The 24,870-nt window shown below is 39.2% G+C and overlaps 1 long non-coding RNA gene across 3 annotated transcripts in view; it reads right to left on the minus strand.

Moving 5' to 3' along the window:
- Window positions 1–21,490, minus strand: part of LOC136850534 (uncharacterized) — a 48,226-nt gene extending 26,736 nt beyond the window's left edge. For 2 of the 3 annotated variants that reach the window (XR_010856635.1, XR_010856637.1), the window contains exons 1-2: window positions 8,879–9,332; window positions 4,633–4,763 (exon numbers count right to left, since the gene is read on the minus strand). This is a non-coding gene — a long non-coding RNA (uncharacterized lncRNA). Of the gene's footprint in view, window positions 1–4,632; window positions 4,764–8,878; window positions 9,333–21,141 lie in introns of those variants that run through there. The other variant, XR_010856636.1, reaches the window with a different exon arrangement.
- Window positions 21,491–24,870: the final 3,380 nt, after the last annotated feature.

A 24,870-nucleotide genomic window follows, 5' to 3' on the forward strand; every position in this document is an offset into this window, starting at 1 on the left:
AAACGCCGATCAATTCAAACACTTCTTCTGCCAGGGGTAAAGGAGGAGACAGCTGTCTTCCAGCAATAGGAGGAGACAGCTGTCTTCCAGCAACAGGAGGAGACAGCTGTCTTCTTGGCAACAGGAGATGCAGTCAAGCACCTGTATCACATCCACAACTTGATGAAAGGTAGACAGGAAAACGCTTCATTGATAGCTAGGAAAATGGAGTTGAAGCGACTCAGCTGAGTGAAAGAAAACTAGGCGCCAAAATAAAATAGGAAAGTTGGGAGGTGGGGGTTACAACAATCCTCCCGTCTCATCTGAAAGTATGTCAACTTGAGTGCATTTCCACATGACCCATCCTTAGAAAGCTTTGTAGTTAAAATAATATCTAGCTTGGAAAAAGCAGAAGATACTGTAACCATGGTAGATATAGAAAGAAAAACATCAATAGAGGCAGAAGTAAGAGATCTGCCGACAGCCGAAAGGGCATGACAAAGAAAGAACAAGTGCATTTTTCGATGAGAAAGAGGAATGGGCTAGCAGACAAGGATTTAGAATGAGTAAAAGATAACGAGAACGGTTAAAGAATCAACTGAGTTGACACAGCATCAGAATACGTAAAACTAGATACAGATGTTATTTCTTATAAAACTGTCTATACCTATATAATTAGTCCTACCAGTACTAACAACTTCATCTAGGTGCCAACAATGGCAGAAGTCGCAAACATAGCAAAGATTAATGTTTACCAAAACGATCTTTCGGCTAATGCATTGTACAAGACTGTGAATGTGAAAAACGGAGAGGCAGCTAACAGAGCACAGAACCACATTGCCCTGAGAACCGACCCAGTTCCCTGGCAGCGGACTTCTTCCTCAGAATGCAACTGTCGCAGGGCAGTCCTAGGCTCGGGCTGCAGACTGGCGAGGGCACCGACACCTTACCTCTTATGAGGGAACGCAAAAATGATCACACAATGGGGGGTCCCGGAGCAGTTCCCTAACCAACTCAGACAAACCTTGTATTGACAAAAATAAGGTTTACGTCCTGCTCTAGTTCGTCTCTTCACATTCTAAATTCTCAATATGCTTTTCCTGAACTGAAAGAGGAGCAGAAGGCAGAGCTAAAGAGAAAGCCTCAGTACTAACAAAAGCATTAGTAAAGGAAAAGTCTAGACTTAGTATGTATAACTGCAGAAGAAGAACCTGGAGAAGGGGGAGAAATGACAGGGTGATAACCTGACCTAACAAATTGCTTCGCAATCTAACTGCTTCCCTTCTCTTCCCATAATAAAAAACTTAAGTAAAAAGTCCTTCAAAAATCCCTACTTCCTCACATCTATTCATTCTGAAGATCAAACTTAAAACCATTGAAGCAGGCGTAAACAGTGTGTATCTCCTAAAAAATGAACATTCTGCTAACACAGTAATCATTCCTACAGAACTTGACATTCTTAGCCTTGATTCCAATGAAGGCATCCCAGGAAAAGTAAATGTGCAGTACCGTGATAGCAGCAAAAAGCCATAAAATACCAACAAGTGTCTACATACCCAATGGTGGCGAGGAGAATTCTGACAAGAGCTTAAACATTCAAAACACACCTGGTGGAGAACAGGTGAACTAGACAGTCATCCGGGCAGCCATTCGATCTTTTGCTTGAATGCTGACTCGCCTATCAGTGTGTAGATGTAAACTAACTTTATTAGTAGGTAAGATTCAGCCCAAATAATTTAAATTTTACTGCTTTTGGAAATTCAGCTTTAATTTGTAAACGCTAGGGATATCTACAGCGGACTTGTTCCTTGCCCACTTCATTTTGAAGAGTTGCTAGGCAGTTTGCAATATCTTACTGTCCAAAGATAAGGAACCTTCATGATATACTGGCATTCCAGACAATTTTGTTTAGTTTTGAAATCAAAACAGAGAAAGAATATGGCTTACCAGTTCACTGAGTTTTGGCAACCATGCAAAAACTTATACAGGCATTACTGGAAGAACTTGTCAAAGGACTGCTTTTGTCTTGTAGCCTTGCATCTTCATCAGTAACAGGAATTTGCACAAGCTGCAAGCTGTGATCACAATCCAGAAAGTGAGTACAGTCTCCTTACTTTTCTGTGGTTTTCTTGACAGCAAGAAAACACTTCACTGGTGAGTCATGAATAATTGTACCCTTCAACCTTTTAACCTTTTGTTTTCTTATTAAGAAAACGAAAGGATTAGAATCTCTAGTCCTCAACGAATAACTCACCAGAAGAATCCTACGCCCTTCCCAAAACCAGGGCTCGCAGGCTTAGTTATCTTCTGTGTTTGATGCTAAGTCTAGATAATTATCCTCTGTGTTCAACAGTTAGATTTTCTCAAAGATGAGGTGGAAAACTAATCAGTTTCGCCAGATACTTCTGAGTTTTCTGAATGAACTTGCAGATTGATGTGAATATGCATCACCATTTACTAACTGTCAAATTGACAAGTATCTGGTTTCCTGATAACAGAATACCATGTTGCCCACACATAAAAGAACAAATGTTTAAATAAATTTACATCTTTTTGCCAGAGGTACCTTAGGCTCTGTACACCGAGCTCCACCTAAATAGTGACCTGAAGTAATATTAGAGGTTTGTAGTCATTTATGGTGTGGGCATAATGAGCATTATTTTGAAATTATTTGTTGCCTACATACATCTCTTACTTTACAGGGAGTGCTCTCCTCTCATTTCCTCTAATTTTTTCACTCAACTGTTTCAGATTCCTTAAGCAAATAATAAAACTGACAAAGTAAGATGGCTCACTTTTGTATGAGACGTACAGAAAATGACTCGAGACAACATCTACTGATCACACATTTCTCAGCTAATGTCACACCATTCTTGGCAGTGTAGTATAATAAAAATGGATTTGTATTTACAAACATTAGATTTTTTAAAGTTTTTCAAATATTTGTAAGATTATTTTCCTGACTGGCGAAAAAATGAGCAAGCATATTTCTCTCTCTTTCTCTCTCTCTCTCTCTTTTTCAGAATATTTCTACAATAAAGAAAACCTTTTGGATTATGTATAATCCTTTATGAAATTAACTTTTAAATATTACAGGAATATTTTTGAAATCATTAATTACCAGAACAATATTTTTTAAATCATTAATTACCAGTACATATGTAGTGAGTGTATTTCTTGTGTCAAAGATATTTTTAGTTTTTATCTTGGTTCTGCTTCCCAAACCTCACAAAGTTTTTGTAGAAAAGAACTAACCTATATTCCATTCAAGTCTCATTAACATATGTATTATAGGTATACAGTATAGACTTAGAAGCTAACCTTTGTGGTACCTTTGTCAAACAGTAGTTCTATGATGTGTACATGAATATGTAACTTTTTTTAACAGCAAGTTTTTTTTTAGCTCAAACCCATTACTTTAACACTGCCCATTTTGTGCAGTTTATGAAATCACAAAAATCTCATTCCACTGTAGAGGAAAAAAAAAGAGCATTATGCCCTGATAAGTTAGTGCATGGAAACATGGTCCCTCAATTCCTGGTGGTTACGTGAATCACTTTTTGTTGTGAGTCATGAACCATCTTTGTTTCTAATTGCCTCATCTTTGTACAGTATTACCTATAAGGTTGAACTTTTACCCATTTGTATTACAGTATTTAAAAAAAAAAATCTGTTCGTACTCCTAAACATCCTAAACACTCACTTTACAGAACATACAAGACTTAAGTCCACACTAAGCGATTTCTACTAATGGTTGCAAACCTTTGTAATAATTGTATGATTTGCATGTTATAAAATAAAGCAAATCCATTCTTTTTGCCAGACAGTGTTTCTATTTTTATAGCAGAGATATGTGAAATGAATTCACACCTGGGGTTACTAAAAATTTGCCACCACAGAAATGTGTACTTTCAGTGACCAAAGAATTGCTAAGGAAGCCTTTCAAAACCAGTCCTAGAAATTCTCTTGTACAGAGCAAATATGACTTTTAATGAAATGAAATAAACTCTAAAGACTGGGGTACTGAATTGATCATCATCATCACTGATTGATTACTGAATACAATAAGGACCAGCCTACATGGCACAACATCCCCAATGTTGCAAAAACAAATTAATTAAATCAAATTTACATTTCACAAACATTGAGCAATTCTGAGGTATGTTGGATCCCTCACGACATGGGCATCAAGATGAATGGGAATGATGATAAAGCAGCCAAAGCTGCATTATAAACAGAACCATCCTGGTCAATGGTTATACAGTACAGCATCGCTAAAGACTACCATCTTTAATAAATGGCAGATTTTATTGAAATATGAACCTGATAACAATAAACTGAAAGACATGACTGCACTTTTAGATGATGGTAACCTCTGAACCAGTAACAGCATCACACTTGAAGCAATTTCATCTTATTCTCAATTAATCACACTCAAATGACACATGAAATCTTGATGAATAGCCTACATGACCCAATCACAATATGTAGAGAATACAGGTCAGCACTAACAGCTTGTTGAGAGACAAAGGGAGCTTCTGGGAGAGAAGCAAGGAACCAAAAGCCCAAAAGCAACAGGGAATCAAGAGTTGTTTGAAAACTGGAATAATATAAATGTATGGCAGTAAGAGGCTAAACAGTATGAGAACTAACCTGTATGCACAGCAATGGTTGTTGACCTTGGAAACTTAACACTCAACAGGAAGCCAAGTTGCAACAGCTAAGAAGAGAATCCTCTAAAGTGGATGCTTGCCCGAGTAACTAGTAACTACTGGATCTTGGAGCTGAAAAAAAAAAAAAAAAAAAAAAAAAATCATCATAACTTCAAAATGCCAGCCAAAAAAGCCCAGATGGAGACAGAACTCTGATTCTGGTTTACATCTGCAATTTTGATTTGGTTTGATTTATGGAAGTCTGGTCTGACGAACTAACATTGGAACCGTTTGATAACTCAGAAGTACCATGTTAAGGATGGTTAGAAGGTAATACGTACTGTGATAATTAATAATCTAGTAATGGATAAAAATGGTTTCTCACTTAAGAAGCTACTGGCAGTTGTTTACTAGCTTAAGAATATAATCACATTATTCATCAAACACATTCTTACAGCTTAAGATTGAGAATGAAATGGAATTTAAATCCTTTCTATTAGTCATGCCTCCCTGGCTTCCTTACCAGATAAGTTACTGAAAATGGAAATAATGGTGCTCAAAACATTTTTTTCAGTTACTTTGACCTTAATTAGTTACATTGGTCCATATTCTTTAAAGGTATCAAATTGTGTAAATTGTCGCAACAAATCAGTTTTTCAAATGTTCCATTTCCACCAGTTTTAACTCCACCCTGGTGTCCTGTGTTTCTTTTGAGGAAATGGCCATTATAATAGTCAAATTATTACTAGAAGTAGTTACCTGTGCCAGGTACTGTACAGTACTGCTAAAAAGAGAAAAACATATACGATTGTCTGTAAACCTTGGAAAAACACCATTAGTCATTCCTGAAACTCATTCCACCACCAATGACAGCAGTTAGAGTTGACCCCCATATATCTACTCCCTACCCTACCCTGGAGGGGTGGCACCAACATGATTAGGGTGGCTCAGTGTAGGTCAGCTCACTTGATGGGATTGGGAACATTGCCATTCTAATCATCTTGGTAGACAAGATGAAAGTCTATCCCCAGAAACCAGCCCACTCTTGAAATCCACGGGGCTGTTCCAAAGATTAATTCCACCTCTAAAATCTAAATTTCCATAATAAAATACTGTACATTATTTGGATACTTAGCTACTATTAAAGTTAGCTTACATCTCGCTTATCAGCGAGGAGATGTAAGCTTACTTTAACAGTAAGATTCAACCCGAATAATATCTACAGTATATGACTAGCATGTTGATATCTTTCAGGTCCAAATAGTATTGGGTGGTTGACAAGACCACTGGTCTTCCTTAATTTGCCAAAAGAAGTTGAGGAAGAGGAAAAGGAACGAGAAGAACCATAGTTATGTGGAACTGGAATATAAAATTTACACCGAGGGCAGAGCACTAGGACCTATGAGGTTATTCAGCATTGAAAGGGAAATTTAGAATAAAGAAAGGTTTAATGGTGTAACAGGAGGAAGACCTCGCAGTTGCAGTAGAAACAATTGTTAAGGGAGGATGGAAAAAGATGGATGAAAGATATGAACAGAGTACAGTTTGAAGAATGACAGGGGTTGCAGCTAGGGGCTGAAAGAATGCTGCAAAGAACCTTAAGTAATGCCTACAGTGCACTTCATGAGGTGCACTGTTGGCACTACCCACCTAAAGGGCATAGCTGAAGCTTGAAATTTAACTCTAATTCAGTTTCCAATAATATGTCTTCTCAAATTGGACAAGAAGCATGCAAGATAAATAAACAGGTGGCTACAGGAATCTGATTAGTGCTCCTTAAGGAATAGCTAGAATAAAGCCTTCCAGATAACCGAATTACCTCCTCTGAGAAAAGGCCAAACTGAATCTGAGAGTAAAGATCAACGTCCTCTTCTGGCAACAAATTGGTTGACTAAGGCAAAACAAAAAGGCATCGACTAGGTAAAATTTTTTTATCACACTAAAAACAAAGTACTGTATCATATTTGAACATAAAAACTGATTGTCAGGACATCACCAGGTCCAGAGGTGATCCCAACAGTCTCAGATAGGCTCCCAATATGTATCTTTACATTCTGGATGGGCTTTCAAAAGAGGCAAACACTGAAGTCTCCCACACCTGAAAAGGTTCCGAAGTGCATAAACACACTGATCCTCTAGGCTTCTAGGTCTGCTAATGCTGGCAAAAAATGTGAACAAGTTTCTCAAGTGTGACACGCAACAATATCCATAAAAGAAGCATGCCAGAACTATCACAAACTGTAGGATTAGGTCTTGTCTGCTGACTGCGTCTGCTACCATACAGCTAACCTTGAATAACACTGCAACAACCTGGGGGTCATTCCTTCTAGTTGAAAAGTTGATAGCTGATTTGCGCAGATTCATGACTGGGGACGAAACTAACATGTACCATCTAAAGTTTGTTCATACCCCCATGTACAAGTGACTGCCAAGAAAAAAAGAGGAAATGACCATGGAGTAACAAAATAAGACCTGAAAGCAGGGGGTTTCAATGAAAATCTAAAAAAATGAATGTAAAAATAGCAGCTACAGTATATTTGGAAGAAGTAACATGGAGAACAAGCACGCAATGCAGTCAACTAACAATTCCAAGGAAAAAACTTTAAAACACAAACTAAAAATTCTGAAAAAAATCTTAAAGAAAAATTTATGTGAAGATTCTATAAACCTCAAAGAGACTGAAGATAGTTAAAGAAGAAATTGGTAATAAAACTCTGAAAAGATCTCTAGATAGTGCTTCACCAACAAAACTAAACAAGACTGATACTGGTAAGCCAAATGTTTTGGTAAGACCAAAAATACATGAAAAACAAACATAAAACAGAAGAAATTATTTGACCCCCCATCACAGAAACAACAAACATATTGGGAAAGAGAAATAAACAGAATACAGTAACAAGGAGCGATGAGAATGAACTCTGATGTCGTGTGAATGTAACCCTGGATGGTGCCAAATGTCCTGTGTCTCTACATGCTGTTGACTAGTTGACAAACCCATAAAAAGGGGACTCAATTAACCACTGGAGACCCAAGTGGCCTTGTGTGCAAGTACTAACCACCTAGAGCAAATTTTTTTTTTCTACAGTGGAATGATGTGTCTGGGATGCAGCATGACACTGAAATAGGCTATGTTAAAAGTAATGTGTTTATAGGGAAGCAGTTGTATTTTTATAGTAACTATTGACTAACTTTCCAGTTTGGGATATGTCCTCATTCACTATGTTTAATTCCAACAGTAAACCTTTGCATTATACAGATACACACACTCTGAACTGATCAAAGTAATTTTTGCTGATCTGAGGTTACTGTGTCAAGCATATTAATGATTTAGAAAATATTCTCTTGATTGTCTGTGCTTGCCTTATCCCTGAATTTATATGGCAATGCTAAGACATATGCTGAAAGTTATTCTTATTTCTATTAATTAGGTAACTAAATGGTCATCCTTTGCAATGAGCTCAGTAGAATTTTGGTGTTGCAAGTATATTTGGTACAGTACTTGAAGTTTACTTCCATTCCTTACATACCTGTGTGGAATGCTGATTGCATCAGGGTTTTTTCATCCCTCTAACTTTCCTGTCTTCCCTAAGTAAAAATAAAACTGAACGGGTTTTACAGTGAAAAATAGCACAAAAGTCAAGAGTTTTAAGTTTGAGTTTGTGTCAGTAATGTGCAAATGTTAAAGCTTTTTCAAATATTAACTGGATCTATCAAGTTTTAAAATAAGTGCACATTTTGTAATAAATTTCATAAGTGCATACAGTAATTATTTTCTGTCATGCTTTTTAACAATACAAATTTCTTCCTCTTGTTGATTAACAAGAAGCTCTCCTACTTCTGTGTCAAAGTTTTAAAGATCGATTTACATCCAAAATCTAACAAAGCAAGCAAAACTTCACTCTATCCTTTAGATTTAGATGCAAAACCAAGATATCGAAGTAGAAATTGCAGATTTTGAACCAACATTTTTCCCAAAGCAAGTAGATGTATTTCAAACTTTCACCCTTTTTATGTAAGATGGATTTGTATATAGTCCTCTCATGGATTTTTCACCAGAAGTTTCAGAGCACGGTATCACTATGTGAAGGAATAAAAATATTTTCAATAAGCATAAGCTATCTATGCTATACTCTGATGCATTCTTGTGATTTGACTAATTTCCCCAATTTAAATTTGGGAGAGGAATCTATAATTTTATACAAGCCTTAATTGTTTACAAAACTGAAGCTCAGATCTTTTATACGTACAGTGTTTTGAAGTTTATCAAGGTGTTTTATTCTGTATGTCCTTGTTGGGCCTCTTATTTTTCAGATGAAGAAAACAGTGGTTTATCTTGTATTTTCTTCCTAATGTAGAAATTTGAATGTTTTAATTACCAATTATCCGATACTGCAAGTTGCGGCAATCAACAAGAAAGAGCTGTTAGATATCCAGGGTTCTGCGTAAGCAATCTTTCTACCACCAGGAATGCAGATTGATTTGTGTCTCATGATGCATATCATTAACTTCTCTGAAATATAAGATGAAATTAGTTTTGTATGCTTAGATAGCCCACAGTTCCAGTAGAGTGGAATATACAATAGTTAGTGAGTCAACTGTCAGGCAGGTGGTGATTGTCTTTATATAAAAAATGAAAATTAACAATGAAAAGAAGTCTACTTGTTTGCAGATTTTATAGTTCTACCAGAATCTCATGTTATGTATATGTTTAGTGATGCTTTTGAAAAGAATTCGTAGTTTATCATTATCTGTAGCACAATAAGCAATGTGCTTTACATAGTACATTTTAAGAATCTTAGCCATTTTGAGTAATTAGAGAAACTGATAATTTTCTAGTGGTGAACAAAGTTTGCCTGATGTTTAAAACTAGTGCAGAATGTGGAACAGGTTTACGGATTGGTCAAAATACTGTATGTGCTTCAGCATTGTATGTATAGGTGTATACTCATAAAAAATGAGGTTGCAAATTTAAGCTAGCTTGAGTAAATTCAATCATTACTGTAGTAATATCATAGACATCAGGTTATTGCACTCGCAGGAAGTGCATGGAGAAAACCTTTCCTGAATGCTTCAGGTGCATTAGTGTTTGTTAATTGATTCATTAATTATTTTGATCACATTCTTCAGTATCATTTGAGCATTCAAGAGTAATTTTTTTTTCTACATGTGATAGCAGCACCAATATAGTAAGATATATGGGGAGTCACAGAATAGTTGGTGTGTACATTTACATGGCATGGATGTGTTACTAGTGTACAGATGCATTTAAAGACTACAGTGCTCTACAGAAAAAAATGCAATAATACTATAAAATTACTCCTTTTCTGTTGTGGCTACTTGAATTCTGGCATAAATTGTACAAATGCTCCATTTTTTCATGTCTTTTATTATCCTATAAATTTATGTACATTTTTCCAAGCTGCACTGCAGCAGATAAGTAAAAAATACTTCAGTTTGTGATACAAGCATGAAATTTGGCACAAGTACTCAATTAAACCACCTCTTTTGAAAAATCTTGGTGTCCACACAAAATTTCAATATGGCTACCACTTTTCAAGATGGCCGCTAGCTGTTTTGATTTCTGACACTTTGAGTAAATCATTGCTGAAATAAATACATCAATCATTATTCAAATAATGTCTTCCTAGGTAGAAGGGTGAACTGAAGATATCACCACAGCTCCTACTACTATATTTACCATTGTGATAAAGATGGTGTACATTTTGCTTGATAACTCTGCAACAGAGAAAGATAGGGACATGAAATTTTTATCTATGCCTACATTTATGAGGCCAGAGAATCTGTTTCTAGTATTTTTATTGATCTTCGAAAGGGACACCAAAATGCTACTGTAAATTATACAAGCACAAGACTATATTGGAGTATGATAACAAAGTATCTTATTTATGTTTGAGCACTGTCTCAATGTCTTTTTTTAAGCCTGAAATGAACACAAGATTTTAAAGATGCATGGTGTAACCCTTTAGTGTGACGAGATTCTCATTCAGATGTATCTGGAGCATCATTTTCAACGTTATAGTTACACCTCACATTATGATTACACCTCACATTCACAGCTACACAAAGCTGTGCATGTAAGCCCAAGCCTGTAGCATTTGCACCTGCCATGGCAACCAGACTTGCAGCCACATTTTGCAAGCTGTTCACAACTCTTTGCAATGGGGGAGTTGGCGGTCGAGAGGACTTTCCAGTCTTCGCCAGTCTTTTCCCAACCCCCAGTCAGCTGGACTCTGTGCTTCTGGCTGGCGCAGAATTGCCTGACCCCATACACAACCTGCCTGATATGCTGAATGTCTGGTGTGTTGAAGCAGGGCTGCTCTGGTTGGAGGGATGGCTTCATATGGTCTCTGCTTTCTGGCAAAAAGTCAAGTCTGGCCTCATCCACATTGTCAACAGTTGTCAACAGAACTGTCCTACATGAGGACCACAGCCTTCTCCAGCATCTTCAAATCACCATCTTCACTGGTTGGTAGGTACTTGCTGAGTTTGGAAAAAATTGGAGAGGCCTCTGGAAAAATGCCCCATGTCTGCCATGCTGTTTTCTTTCATTTATTTCTAAAGCTGAGACTGCATCCCAACTTGTAAATGCATGGAAGAACAGCATGCCTTTGGCCTTCTTTTGCCCAACAATGTTGTACAGGTTGTGAATGCCAATCCATTGATGGCTCTGTCCTTGGCCAAATGCGAGCCACAGCTGCTGAAGACCCATGCTTTGCAGAGCTGGGAACACACTCAGGCCAATGACAAGGACCTCTGTGTCATTGGCTTTGACCATGGTAGACTTGCTTCCCTGTCCTGCAGCATATCTGGCATGGACAAAGATGCGGCTGTCTGCCTCCTCATGAGAACATTTGTCCAGTGCAAGTAGACTCACTTTGTGAATGCTAAGCGCTTGGGTTCCCTTGGTCACAATAACCAGGTTTGGTGCAGACACCTGAGCAATCTTGTCTACTAGGAAGTGAAACATCTCTGACTTGTTGTCATTGTGCCTCAAGAAGTTTTGCCAGTTTGAAGGAATGGTGTTCTTTTCTGTCACCTTGCGTTTTCCCCCATTTCCCCTTTTGGACCTTGTGTCTGCTTTCATACTTGATGAACTATACACATCAAAGACAATATGTGTTGACTGGTACACATTAGTATAGGCACTAATTCTTGGCAGAAAGTCAAGGGTTGCATAGTCTGCAAAAGTCTTAGATCTTTTGGGTGGCAGTGCATGGACCAAAGCTGAGCCATCAATGATGATGTCATTGGCCTCTGGCTTTTGGTCTGGGAGTGAGATGTGTTTCTCAAGTATGGAGGTGAGTTGGGACTTCTGACAGCTGTAAATCTTTCCACCCTCACTCAGAGATGCAGGGAACAACTAATCCTCGTGCTTAAAGAATTCCTGCAGGCCGCATTCCCTGCTTTGACAGGAAATGAATAGCTTGGAGAAAAGCTGACATTCTTCTTTCAGCTGTTCTATTTTGATGGTTCTGTAACAGGCTTATTTTGAGAGAAGACGTCAAGCCTGTTCTTCCTGATGGGCTCGTAGAATGAGGTTGGATTACCAGCCAAGCCTTTCACAAATTCCTTGTACTGGGACTTTCCTTTCCCTAAGTGAGTATGAACAAACTCAGCTGAGTTAGGATGAGGTACATCTTTGGAATCTATTGCAAACAAATCTGCACTGTCTTCCTGGAAAGGGTTTCCCAAGTCTTGCAGGACCTGAGATAATTTCTGGACCCTTTCCAAGAATGTCTGCTGGGCATGTGGAGTCTGCTCATGGTGAAAAAAGTCATCACTAACCTCTTTCATTTGTGCCTCAGTTTCATAGAGGGACACTACTAAACAACACTAAAGCAAAGCTAGGTACAGCGTAAGCAAAACAAGATTAGCTGAGACTGAACCCCATGCCCTGGTTGTGCGCTGACATTCACTCTTTTAAAACTAAAGATAAAACTGCCACCTAAATTATGTATAGACTTGCAAACTATTATATTGACTAAGAAGACATTTTTCCAAGATTACTGGATCCTGAGATGTGATTATTTAAGGTTTTTGGCTGCCATATTGGATGCCATCTTTCTTTATATATGCTATATGAAATCTTTAATAGAAATACATTTTACTTTTGCTTGGTGACTCTGCCTAAAATATGCATAACCAAAGCAAATGCATAAAAACATGACCAGAGACACACGAGTAACATGTTAAAACTGTGACTAATGGCCATCTTGAAAAATGGCAGCCATTTTGTAATTTTGAGTGGGCACCCATTAAATTTTAAAAAGTGGCCTATGGAGAAATATGTACCAAATTTCATGTTTGTATCACAAACTGAAGTATTTTAGTGAAAAAATGATTTTATCTGCTGCACTACTCTTAAATTGCCAACTGAGGGATATGTCATCAGATGATGAACTTCAATACTGTTAAGTAAAATACAAAACTGTATACTGTACACAGTTTGTTGAGAGGGAACACCCATGAATGCTACAGCAATACAATGGGAAAAGCAGCAGTTTTGTGTCTCGGTGACAAAATGCAAACCACCCTACCATCATGTTGCCAGTCCCAGTTGCTCATAGTTTACGTCACCTCTGTTCTGTGTTGCCTGTATCTTTCAGACTGTTCATGAAGATGTGACCCAGATACAGGAATACATGAACGAGTTCCAGCCAATGATTTCCAAGAAATATCTGTGGTTCTTTAATATGTTTAAGTGATTTCAGAAGCAGCCACATGGTTTTATTGTACAGTATATGGCAAATTCATCTGCATAGCTGTGACAATTCTTGCAATGGCCCCGTCACAAACATCTTCCCCTACTCTCTGCAATGGTTTCTTGGTCTTGGGATTACGGGATTGAATGTTATTGCAAAAAAGAGAATACAGTACTTGTAATCATCAGATCCTAATTAATTAGACAATGACACTGTTCTTAGCTGCTTTTTATTTGGTCGACAGTGCTTAAGTGCAAATATGAACTGTGCTCATGCAAAGTGTCCTCTTCAGCGACCATTTTGCCTCCACAGTAGAAACATTTTTTGGAATGTGTATACTGTAGATCTTTAACCAGGTCATTCCAGCCAGGGGGTTGTTGCAAAGTACATCAGCAGGTTGAATTATTGAATGCAACCTTGCTTCTGAGGCCATCCTAAAGGACGTAGCTTTCTGGTGATTTTTAAAGTCCGACTTAACAGGAGGTAGTCGTTCAGTTAGAGGGTTCATGATGAGGAGGGATGGGGGTATTGAATGACATCTGTAAGGGAATGTGTACTGATCATAGGCCATTGCAAGATTGTAGCAAACTTTGCAGTTCACACCTGATTCACAAAGGCATTGAGATGTGATGGTGTTCCAGCCATGAGGTTGTAATGGATTCCAATCTATTCTGAACATATGCATATAAGAAGAGAGAAAGGAGCATAACATCGCTAATGACTAGAGTGATTTTGACAGAAGCAAGTAAGTTCTTTATCTTGTGGGATGAGAAGTAAAGTCCCCAATTATACAAATACGACAAGCAGCAGAACTATGAATAATGCTCTGTAACTCACCTAAGATCATGCAATATTGATCAAAATTTGTGTTATTTCCCAAGACATAAACATTAATAATTAGGATCTTAGTGGCTTCTATAGTCAGATGAAGACCGAGCACTCTGTCACTCCAAGAAGTCATCATTTTCAATATGTTATCTAAGGATGTGTGTCACTCCAAGAAGTCATCATTTTCAATATGTTATCTAAGGATGTGTCGCAGGAAAGATAAGCTGCTTTCTGGGTGACCAGCTATGATGTGATCCGAAACTTGTGTCAATGAGATCGAGAAGGCTCCTAAGTTGTCATGCACTGAATCACTGATAGTAAGTCATGTGGCCATAGGAGCATCTCTTACAATACGATGATGCCTTTGAAGTTTTGACAGAAAATGTTTGAGAAAGGCATGTTCCACTTAAGAATTGAATTCCATTATCAGTCTGACACTGTTCCTATACAGGAATGGGTAGGAGGGCTATTTACGCAAACTTGCGCAGAAGCTATCCCCAGGTGAGCAGCTCGTACACACGAACGCGGGCAAGGGCTGACCCAGGGAGCAACCGAGCACTCTTGAGCATGAACTCCGGATGTATTCAAGATGTGCTTCAGTCTTCTTTGAGGCCTTGGACTCTTATATGCAAAGAAGACTGTATGGGGAACTTGTTGATAGCTTCTCCAGGTGCATGGACTCAGAAGTCAGCTGCACCGTTATGGGATGCTTGTCACGTACTGTTCTTGGGAGAGTACTGGCAGGGGGTGGGGCAGAACTTGCATGTTGTGCAATCACTCTCTCCTTATCAGTGTCGTGGAGGTTCGTCAGTGATAGAGGGGCCTACACCAGCCTGTGGAGGGTGACCCACAATACTGTGCTGGTAAAGGTGACTCGGGGTTTCTAAGAAACCAAAGCACAGTACCTGGGGTGATGCAGGTCTCCTTGGAAGACCACACACCTGAAGCTCCTGAATCACGAATCTTCATGCACAGTTGCTTCTATTACCTGAGAATTCAAGGAATCTCGAGCAGAGGTAGGCTCCATACCAGTCCACAGAGTGGCTCCATGGTATACAGTATACTGGTAAAGGGTAGCTTCGGATTTCAAAAAAACCCCAGTACCTGAGGTGACGCGAGTCCCACTTGAGTCTCGGGCATCCAAAGCTCCCAAGTCACGAGCGGATCAATCATCGGTTGCTTTTTCTACCCAAGTGTTGCGAGCCGAAGAATGATTATATCAGTCCGTGGAGGTAGCTCCACGATACTATTAAAGGAACTCAGGGTTTCAAGAAAACCCGAGTACCAGTGGTGATGCGAGTTCCGCTCGAGACTCACACACCTGGAGCTCCCGAGTCACGAGCGAATGGATCATTGGTTGCTCTCTCTACTCGAGTGTCCAAGGAAACTTGAGCTGGAGGATCATACCAGTCCATGAAGGTAACTCCACGGTATTGGTGACGGTAACTCGAGGTTTCGAAGAAGCCCAAGTGCCTGGAGTGACACAGTTCTTGGAGGTTCACGCACTCGAGCTCCCAAGTCGCGTACACAACGACCGTCAGTTGCTCTCTCTACCCAAGTGTCCGAAGAAACACGGGTGGAGGTACAGTACAAACTAGTCCGGGAAAAAAACTTCTGGAACTAGCATAGGTGACACAGGTTACCTCTTCAACGTGTCATATCTGAGGAGACCTGTGCACCCGGTGCTCCTGGGTTGCAGGGTCTCTGAGAGACCCACGACATGGTCCCTGAGTCCAAAGATGTGTGAGAGCACCAAGTAAATGAAGGCAAAGATGACAATGATGAAACGATTCTCTTCTTCGACTTCTACCACAATGCCATTGCTGTCCCGGGACACTTAGAGCATTCCCATGCTGGAATGTGAAGGGGACTGAGTGCACACACACACACACACTCTCTCTCTCTCTCTCTCTCTCTCTCTCTCTCACTGAATTGAGCACAGATTTTCTCTCTCTTTGTGTCACCGAATTGAGCTACAGATTCTGTGGGAACCTGATCACAGCAGTTGCTTCACGCCTGTAGACGAATCAAAATGAGCAATCAGCAATATACAGGGCAAATGCTGCAAGTATTGCCAGCGAGAGAACCCTTACTTCCCAGGCACTCAAGCTCTACAACAACTGAAAACCACTAAAAAATACAAATGTCAAAGAAAATTTCAGCATACAAACCTTCCTTCGTACAGTGAGGGAATAAAATTCTCCTTGAGAGAACATGTCATAGAGCAAAACATAAGTGCGGTGAAAAAACCAGTTTAAGCTCATTGCTTTGGCAACGATAAAACCAGTTTGACACATCACTGGCTAATAAAGTCATAGGGATTACATATATCAGTATGAACCACTATATCAGAATACTGAAAGCATAAATTCAAGAGTAAAACAAGGAGTTGTCTTTGAATATATAGCACGTTATAATCATGTATCAGCAAAACAGTATCAACAATACGCTAAAATGTAAACAAGGTCAAGTGGCAGGCAGAGAGGAGAAAAGTGCATATCCTTCCTCGCCAACAGTCAAAAACAAACTGGGTGTATACTGACTGGGTAGGCGGGACTCCCACCCATAGTTGGTAGTTAACTACATACTTCATCACCTTGTTTAAAGTTAAACGGCCATTTCCAGCTGCGCTGAAAGTAATCCCTATTGTAAAGGACCTACGGTTTGCATATTGTGTAGGAACAACTTAAGAATTTATATTAGGACAGAAATTCTTGCATTTAAGAACATCAAGATACTGAAATATGCAGATGGTCCTGTAAGCCACTTAATGTCTAATTTTGCATAAGAGGTCATGGAAGATAAGAGGGTCAGAGCCCATGAAAAACTCAACTCTCTCGACTCCTCTATGTCACCTTGCTTCACTGAGAAGCAAACATAGCAAATAACAACATGACATCTCTTCTCAGGTTTTGTGAGGATTGGGGTTCAGTCCTTTGGACACTCGGGTGATTCCTCCCTTTTCCTGCTGGCTTGTGTCTGTCAGCCCATCACGATCATCAACCACAGAGTTGCAGGTGAGAGTCTGATTTGGAAGATACTGGAGTTGGTTTCTTGCCTGAACTTATATTATCCTCCACCTGAGGCACTGGGGAAGGAAAGGAGGTTTGGAGGTTCATCTGTCCCCCTCTGACATGTATACGGGCGATGTGGGTGCTTCATCCGTAGAAGGGAGGGTGTTCCCCACCAGACTTCATGTCACTTCCCCGTCTCTCTTGTCGGTGGGTGGCAAGGAATTAGCTGATGCCCATTTTTAAAGATTCTGGTGGCCTGCTGATAGTCTTTTGGGGGTTCCCTGCATTCCTTTGATCGCCTCCAGTGTTAAGATCATCATTTATAGTGTTCTTATCCTCAGTTTTCTCTGAGAGTGACTTTACCATTTGCATGGCATTTGCTGCAATATTGTACATTGTAGGCTGGTTTAGGTCAGCATGGCCCCTTGGTGGCAAAGCATAAAAGTCATCATGGCAGATGGGTACCAAGCAGTTCCTTAGCTACGTAATGATATATGATACTTTCTTGTTAGAGGATAAGTTTTTCGTGGAAAGCTCCTGTGAAATGGAATTCAGTATCAGGTCTTTGCATGTTATGTACAACATTAATTTCCTCTTCGGAGAAGGCTACAATCACAGAATCTAAAACAAAATCAATACTGGAAGTTTGACTGGTACCAGATAAAGTATAGACAGTTGTCCATGAGTACAGAGTTTATGTGTGCGACACAGGTAGGTCTTTGCATGTTATGTATGCAACATTAACTTCCTCTTCGGAAAAGGCTGCAATCACCGAATCTCTACAGAATCAACACTGGAATGGTTCAGTTGGTACTGGATAAAGTATATACAATTGTTCTAGAGTACAGAGTTTAAAACAGGTACTGTTTGTGCCAGGGTCACTGGTGCAATGGTTGGAGGTTGGTTGGATGATATTTTTGTGGTAAAGGGAGAGCCAAGCACTAACACATACACAGCATTTTGTTAAACGTCTCCAGGATCAATAGGCCTTGAGAAACAGTAACTTGAAAGATATTCACTTTCAACTTCCGTGGAAGGCACAGAAAATTTTTAGAATTTTTTGTTCGCATCTTTGCATTTGCATATCTTTCTCTTTTCGCTGATGTGTTGTTTTCTTAAACTGGCCAACCTTAAAGTTTGCCAGGTCTGGGGGTGTGCTTTATGATTTTTTGCCTTTTCTTCTTGCAACATTGTATATCTATGTTTGTTATGGGATCATCAGGTAAGTTGTAAGAACAAGGCAGATGTCCTGGTCTTGTGCATGAAGGTCAATTACTCAATTTTAACCATAAACTTCTTGCGGGAAAAAGTTCAAGTCAGCCCTCCCACTTTACTGTGCTTCTCCAGAAGATGATGGTGGGGACCCTGTACTTCCCATGGGCCTAGAATAAAGCGCCTCAGAACTGGTTCAGAATGTCCATGACTGTCTACCTTAGCTTGGTACTATCTCCAGCCTGTTCAGATTGGTTACCATTCAACATGGTGCTTAATGCACCCATGGCCAGTTCCCTATGCTCAATAATGGTCTTAGCCCATTTGGACATTTGCATGGACTTTGTTTTGGTGTTCAAGATCAGTCACTAATCAGCAGTTGCTTCTGACAAGCCTAGTTCTACAACTAAGCCTCATCGGGGAGATGATGGATTTGTTCAGTTAGCACTTATTTCTGGGTCTTGATACCCATACCCATGGGCTCAGGGTATGCTTTACTTCAGTCAACTGAACAATAACAAGTCAGGCTGATATGCTGTTCCCTTTGCTTCAGTAGAGGAACCTTCCCATTTTATTAAGGACTCTGGGTCCTACTCTGTCCGAGTCACAGAGGACTAAGTTAGACAAGCATTTTGGTGGTACCTTCTTGGACAGACCCCAATACTGCATTGCCTTGTCCATTTAGTGTATCCTATAGTTTGCCCCCAAGATGACATATTCATTCCAGACACTCCTGTCCTCATGAGGTAATGGACCCTCTGATCACTGGACCAGAGAATTTATTTACTTCCTCTTGTCCCTGTAGTAGAAATATCTGTGACAGCTACAGCAGAAATGTACATTCCTCTAAGCTTGTTTATCAAGAAGCTGAATGCGTGAAAAACTAGGAAAATATTGAAAATCTGAAAAATATGATACAGTATACAGTTGATACTAGAAGAAAGATGTGCTGCTAAAAGATGTAGCACAAGAATGAAAAACTAGAACTGGGAGAAAACCCAGCAATTGCACCAAGAAATAAAGATTAAAAGTTGGGTGCACTAGAGGTCAAAGGGACGCTGCAAACACAATTTAGTAATGCCGGCAGTGCACCACGTGAGAGCGGCTACCATGGGCTTGATTATGTCTCCCACTATCTAGGCTAGGAGTGTGCGCATAGTTTTGTGAGGAGAGAAATGAGGAAATACATTCATTTATATGGTAGAACAATAGTACAGCTCTGCAAGGGGTACTGCCTAGGAAATTGGCATTTTCTATAGTATTTTGGTTGCCTGTCAAGAATTTAGTTTTTTTTTATTGGCATCGACTATAATTAACCTGTAATTAACCTCAGAATTGATATGTTATTGTAGCTGGCCATCCTGGGATGATATCGCACATGCGCAGTGTTATAGGGGAACTTTCGGTAAAAACTGGAGTTTCCTTCACTGGGGGCAGAGGCCCCCAGCTAAGTAACATGGCCTGCTAGGTCAGGTGGTATTATTTTATAAGTTGCCATTACACACTATGACACTGTAGCCTACATTTTTGAAAAGAGATCTTCATTCTCGTTACTCTGAACCCCATAACCACTGTGTGTAAATGATAAATAAAAAATTAATTATGACTTATGAGCTAAGAATACCGGCCTGCCCCCTCCATAGCTAATAGGGCAAAATTATAACCAGTTACCACCCCTAGGTTAAGATATATGGTAATTCTAAGCCGGCTGGCTGTCCGCGGTGAGCTAGACTATGGCAATTGACGTTTTTCTATGTTATTTTACTTGCTTTACAAGAATTTAAAGTAATGTTTTGTCGGCGGGCTGTAACTTAGCTGTCATTGACCTTTGAAGACTACGCGACTTGAATTGCCTAACGCAAGGTAGGTCTAAGCCAGCATTCCGCGGCAAGCCCCCCACCCCTCCATAGCTAATACGACAAAATTGTAACCAGGAAACACCCCTAAAAATACCAACATAATGTACCCTAGAGGTGTTTACTGGTTACAATTTTTGCTGTATTAGCTATGGAGGTGAGGGGGGCTTGCGCGCGGAATGCCGGCTTAGACCTACCCCGCGTTAGGTAATTCAAGTCATGTAGTCTTCAAAGGTCAATTAACAGTTTAGTTACAGCCGGCCGACAAAATATTACTTTAAATTCTTGTAAAGCAAGTAAAATAACATAGAAAAACGCCAATTACCACAGTCTAGCTCACCGCGGATAGCCGGCTTAGAATTACTTTTAGTGTCCTATCATTTCCTAGTCATTTTTGCACAAAAACCCAAAATGGTTCTTCGTACATAAATGGCTGGCTGGAGTCTTATTGGCAACTTGTAAAATTTTACCGGTTAGGTTAGTAGAGTTCCTTTTATAATGGGTTTCCTCAGCCAATCCCTTCTTGAACGTACGGCTCCCTAATGACTTGCGCCTGCGTGGAGCCATTCCATAATAACAACACTGGTCCGACTTTCTCCCAACTTTCCTTCCCCCACCCAAAACCCTGTGTTCCCAAAGGATCCCCAATCATGTTGGTTAGAGTTATGAGGTTAATAATAACTGTCCACGTCTATTTTGATGTTCTAGCATAACAAATTATCGATTTGTTCACCTAAAAACTGGAAAAAGAACAATCACTGAAGGTTCTGAACTTGGCCTCTAACACTTGTCTTGAAAATTACGTAACTAGCCTAAGAAAAAGTCAACTACGTACACAATTCTTCATTTTGCTGTAGGTGAATGTAACAAAACTTACCGTGGTTTTAGAGCAAATATAGTATTTAACAAATAGTACCTTTCACACGATAACTTTGTCTTTCAAACAACAAGTAATATTACTCGTCAGGAACTTCAGGCTCAGGTTCACGGTTGAGGCTTTGCCTTTGTAATGGCGCCTCAGTTGTTTCCGTGGTGCTGTTCCAGTTTTGAATACACTGTTTCCTTCTTTTATTTTCCTCTGTCTTTTTCTCCACATCTGGTATGACAACCTTTTTATTTTAATTGCTGCTTTCACAGACTAAGACACATCCAACTATTTAATTTGTATCCTCTTTTCATGGCTGTTGTAAACTTGTAGTTCAACCACTTAATGTTTCTCTCCTTTGTACCCTTGAGAAAGTAAGAAAATTCGATTAGAGCTTCTGCATTTTCACAGAAATTACAGCTAACACTTCTTTCTGCAAGTCTATTTGCGATATTCAATTTCATCATCTCAGTTTTTTCTCTAAAAAAAAATTGCGGATGCAAAAGTATTGTCGTATACATTAATAGCTCAACTTTAATTCCTCATTTCTTTTATATTTCTAAACTCACCTTACTTCCCATCTCTTCTTTCCACTTATCATCCTCTGCCTAGATTTGGATTTTACTTCCATCTTCGTCAGTTCATTTATCTGTCTTTTATTCAGGTGTACCACTTGCAGATGTTTGCCACAATCTGCCTTCTTTTCTTGTATGCTCCTGATTATCTTTTTTAAGCATTTTTTTTATTAAGGGTACTATTTATACTGGACGGAATTGCAATGCCTTTCGCAATTGCTCCCCGCATTATTGACTTTATCGTTTAGTTCCTAATTTCTATATTTTGCAATGCTTTGATTCCTTGTATGCGCTCTGGTTTTTCTTTCGTATAATAGATTAAAATGTTACTTTTTTCTTTATCGATTTCTATAATCCACACTTTTTACCTGTTATAGTCTGCATTCTGTACTTTCTGCTGTCACCAAAGCTTCAGCAAAGAATACAATTCTTATTTTTATATATATTTTTTCAAACTCCTCTTCCCTTGATTTTTTTTTATCAAATATATTTTTAGCTCAAGCTGAGACGATGATCCCGTGTAACCTGGTCTTGTTTATTACTCCTGCAACTTCCATTTCTTGCTCTATAAACCCCACCCCCTCAACGACAATTCAATATTTATTTTGTCGCCTTCATATATGATTGTAATTACTTCAGTGATCACAATCCTAGACTCAGAACATTCAGCGCTTTGAAATGAGAAAGAATCGCCACGAAATAACAGAAATTGGTATTGGTATTGCTTCTAAATATTATACTGTCGTAGAAATATGTGTGACAGCTACAGCAGAAATGTGGCCTACATTCTCCTAACCTGTTTATGAAGAATCTAAAGACAAGTTAAATCCATGAAAAAACTAGGAAAATATTGAAAATCTGAAAAATATATGATACACAGTAGAAGAATGATGTACTTTGTTAACAGAATTGATAATAAAATTCAGTTACCAAAATCTGCCCCAAAAAACCAGAATGTCAGGACAAAATGAGGAAATCAGGGCCACAGGTTCTTAAAACTTTACAACTGAAAAACGGCAGAAAACTCACGTCCACAGTGCTGATAAGTTCACCTCTGAACCAAAATGCACTGATCTTGGTCGAAACCTGCAAATTTAAATTCAGGGGTTTTAATGACCCAACCAAAATTTAACATGTTTATTGAATGATAGCTAATCAAAACACTGAAAGAAGTAGCACAGGGAATAATAACAATAATAATAATAATAATAATAATAATAATAATAATAATAATAATAATAATAATAATAATAATAAAAACAGTGCAGTCAACTAATAATGCCATAGAAAAACATACAAAATTAAAAATTCAGATAAAAAATGAACGTCTGTCAAAAGTAAGACGTGAGTCAAAAGGTCAGAAGAAGCTGTTAACGTTACTCTGACGATAAGAACAATTATTCTGCTTTACAATAACTGTCTGCCGCATTTCTTGAATACATTCAGCAAACTCCAACTCCCTGGGGAAGGAGTTACAGTAGGTGATAGGATTCTCCATAATTTCGATAAGCATCTCGAAGACAGTCCTTGTGTGTTTATATGAATGTGCTGGTTGTGATCCATTCCACCAGCAGCAAGTACATTGTCCAACCACTCCTGTGTATCATCCTCGGGAATGCTGTGTCTCCCTTAGTGAGTTGTTCATGAAAGTCATCGATGTCAAAGCCTTGTCATTTTGGATTTGGTTCAATGACACGCTCCAGGGTCTGTACTCTGATGTCCTTCCAAGCACTTGCATAGTTGTAGATGGTAGAAATTTAGTGAGTACCTTTGAAGATTCTCCATAGTCTGTTTCCCCCTGCGTATCCAAGTCATACTCCTTTTCCCCCTTGTCCTTGAACACCACCATCACCTCCTCCAGTACAGCTGTTTTATTGCAACAATATTACCTTGGTCCATTGATTGAACAAGTTCACTCATACTAGGAGGGGAAGAAATGAAACTAATACGATCTTCGTCACCAACTAACTGGGTAATGGTAGGATGCACAGGAGTATTGTCCATGAGAAGCAAAGCCTTTACCCAGTGTCTGATGACAAACAACTTCCTTATAAAAATGGTTACGGAACCAATAGGAAATCATCTTGGAGGTGAATCAAACTTTGCTTGGTTTGCTTCCAAGATGATACCAAATCACTGGGAGATTATCCATCAACCCATGCTTGGCACGTGGTTGCTTTGAATGTCCAACCACCACTGGTTTGTAACAGTACCACCAGAAGCACTTGCCCATAGCAAAGCAGACACGCGTTGCTTCAGAAGCTTTCGGCAAGATAAATTCTTTTCCTTCTTGTCAGCCAAAATGTTAGTGGGCAAGGAGTAATAGAATAGGCCGGTTTTGTCAGCATTGTAGATTTGACTTAAAAAAAGGGGGCCCTTTCTTTTTCATTGATTCTTTCAACATCTGCTGAAATTCCTCTATTCTCTCTTCAGAAGCAACCAAAACTTTGCCATGAGTTTTCTTGTTGGAAAGCTCATGTCGACTCTTGAATCAAAACAGCCAACTTTCAGACTCCTTAAAGTCTGCAACCCGACACAGACCTGTAAACTTCACTGCAGCAGCTTTCAGCTCAGCTCAGTGAATGTCACAACGGCAGTCCTTTGCTTACAAAACCAGATCAAGGCTGACTGTTCAAATTCCTCATGATGGGGTGCTACCATTACCTTGTCTGGATGTCTGTAGCATATTTCTTCATCTTTTCCTTAACATCATTGATATCGTGCAGGGTAGACCAGGCAATGCCACACTCCTCCATTATACTTACCATTGACCAACCAGCCTCGATCCTCTCAACGATTTCCAGCTTTTTTTGAAGGATCAGCACCTTTCCTACCCCTCTTAAGAGGTGGTAGGGTCATACAAGGCACACAGCCATAACAGCACCTGTAATGCTGCAGACACCGGCAAGCATCATGAAACATGATCACACAGTAACAATTCAAAGCATGAATACCATGAACTAAGACAGAACTGAACAGTGGAGAGATGAGCACTTTGTTACATAGTGCACTGACACTGTTCAAGTGTAGCCAGTTGGAGAAGGAAATTGTTGTGTTGTTTATCATGACATTTAATCGGCCATTCAAAAGCAAAAACACTATAAAAATATGTAATGACATGTGCATTTCTGCTCATAACACACACACAAAAAAAAAAGATTGCTTC

The sequence above is a fragment of the Macrobrachium rosenbergii genome, chromosome 22 (assembly GCF_040412425.1).
Source record: "Macrobrachium rosenbergii isolate ZJJX-2024 chromosome 22, ASM4041242v1, whole genome shotgun sequence".
Taxonomy (NCBI): Eukaryota; Metazoa; Arthropoda; class Malacostraca; order Decapoda; family Palaemonidae; genus Macrobrachium; species Macrobrachium rosenbergii.